Raw genomic sequence first — 2458 nt, forward strand, 5'->3', positions numbered from 1 at the left:
GAGAGATGAGAAAGAAACAAAAAAATATTTGCAACTTGCCTGTACAGAAATTCTAGTTTGGGATCATGAGCAAATTTACAGAAAACTCAGTCTTTGCTGCCATCTATTCATCATCTAAATTTTTGCAGCCAGTATACAGTAACCTTAATTTTAAAAAGCTAGTATCATTATTTAGAATTGAATAGCGGGAAAAATTACAACAATCACAAAGGAATACTACTTCACTTGGAGCATAGCTGAATTGTGCAATTTTCCCATTGAAAATATAGTGATGGTTTTGGATAACTTTAAAGGAGGATTAGAAAGTTTGTAGAGATTAAAACTGTTAATGAGTACTAGTCATAATTAGCTGCAGTATATATTAGCTCAAGATATAATGGTCATGCACTGCTCAGTAACAGTTTCAGAGAACTAGAAAGGTAATATTGCCTTTAATTTCTCCTTGTGATTTCTTGGTTGACCATTGTCAGAACAGAATGGGACAACGTACTGAAGCCAACTTGGTGTGACCACCTCACCACCATCACAACCAGCTTGCTACCACCAACTCACCTCTGGCAATTCATCGCCACTAAGTTGCCACAGGACAACTCCACAGGAATAAATTGCTTCAGGGACAAATTGTTATGGGTAGCAAGAGGGAGAATCAAGCAGATAGGCAAGTGAGTGTGTAGGCAGAATGCAGTGCATCTGTGGCTTCTCATTTTCACACCACCACCTCAAGGCTAAATAGGCTGGGGACAGTGGTGGCAGTGGCAATGAGTGGAGTGGGTGGTGGGGAGGTGGCAACAGCCCTATTCACAGCCTCTGCTGCTGCCACATTACTGTGCTGAGCTCTGGGCTGAAGAGAATTGCAGTGATGGCGGTGGTAATCAAGACGGGCAGGAGGGAGGAAGGCAGCAACTAGGATGTCCCATTTTCATATTCACTGCTGCTGCTGCTGCTGCTGCCACAGCAAGCTCTGAACCAAAGAGGCCAGGGACACCAACAGTGGTGTGTGAAAATGAGATGCCTCCGGCCACTGCCACCTTTCTACTGCCCACCATTGCTTCCACTGGCATCTCCAGCCTCTTTGCCCCAAAACACAGTGTGGTAGGAATGGGCAGAGTTTGTGAAAATGGAACGCTGCCATCTCTACTCTGTGCTCTGCCCATCCACTCACTCAGCTATCTGCCTGCCTGTCCCTGCAACCAGTCATGGAAAGTTCTCCTGGTAGTAAACTAGCTGCGTGGAGTTGTCCGGCAGTGAACTAGTGGTAGGGAGCTAGCTGCACCAGAACTGAAAATGTCTGTGGAGACTGTATGTCCACAAGGTTATGAGGAATCAAACTCAATGCAAAGGATTATTATGCTATGGAGAGGAATTTTCCAATTTCATTATGCAAATACAAACACACTTAGAAATCTAGAGAGGTCCTGGAAATTTCTAGTTTTTAAGGTTCCTATCTGTAACTAAAAAATGGTATCAAAAGAAGAATGAAGACCTAATTTCAATATTTTAAAAAAATCCAGTGAGCTGAGGTCCAAATTTGAGCCTTTCTTTGAAGCCCGGGCTCAATGATCATCTCCCCAAAGTTCACTTTAAAGACCTTTATTGAGAAAGAGGCACTGAAATTGAATGTAGTTTTCCAGGACTTAGAAGGACCTTTGGCAACTGAAACTGAAGAGGGGAACAATGATAGAATGAATTAAAGTGACATTAAGTTGCCTTTGCATTCCCATCTAATGCCAATGTCATTTTAGTGCTTGTTTTCCGATATAACTAATGCTACAAATTAAATCCATGTGCTTATTGATGAAGGCTGAGATATTGTATATCTACTCAACATTACATTTTAAATATGTGATCGATTAATCCAAAGCCCTTCCCAGACAAGCCCTGACATACATTTATAGCACCTTTGTTTTCATAGACACTAAATCTCATAGCCACTTATTTAGAAATGTAAAATTTATTGTTCGCCTGATTCTATTTTTGTCGTCCAGCAGAAACAAAGGAACCAGTAAGAAGCAGTTTGAAAGCCAACTTCTGTGTTTATGTTCCATCAGTTCAAGGACATTTAATCATCAGAAGGGCAAAAATTAAAAGCCTCCTAAAGGGACCCCACCCCCACTGCTCCTTCTTCCATGTACCATGTTTTGCTCTTCTGATACACAAGGAATTTCGTTTTCTTTCTTTTGGGGGGGGGGGTGATGTTGCAAGGGAAGTCAGGAAGATACAGTTTACCCTTCGAAAAGTAAATGGTATTTTTTTAATGGCCTGTTGATACTCTGATCACTATCTTGCTTATGTAGATCCTGCCTGTCAGAGAGGCATACAGTAAACAGAGACAAGTGAGTCGTGGAAGGAACATTTTACCACTGTTTACACCAAATAAGAATATCCTTGGGGAGGCATTACCTGTGAAGGAGGCTCAGGCTCAATAAATTAAGCACAGCAGCAGAGTTTTGCGCAGATC

This window comes from Thamnophis sirtalis, unplaced genomic scaffold (assembly GCF_051295495.1).
Source record: "Thamnophis sirtalis isolate CommonGarterSnake01/CBP01778 unplaced genomic scaffold, rThaSir2_p1.2 scaffold_3, whole genome shotgun sequence".
Taxonomy (NCBI): domain Eukaryota; kingdom Metazoa; phylum Chordata; class Lepidosauria; order Squamata; family Natricidae; genus Thamnophis; species Thamnophis sirtalis.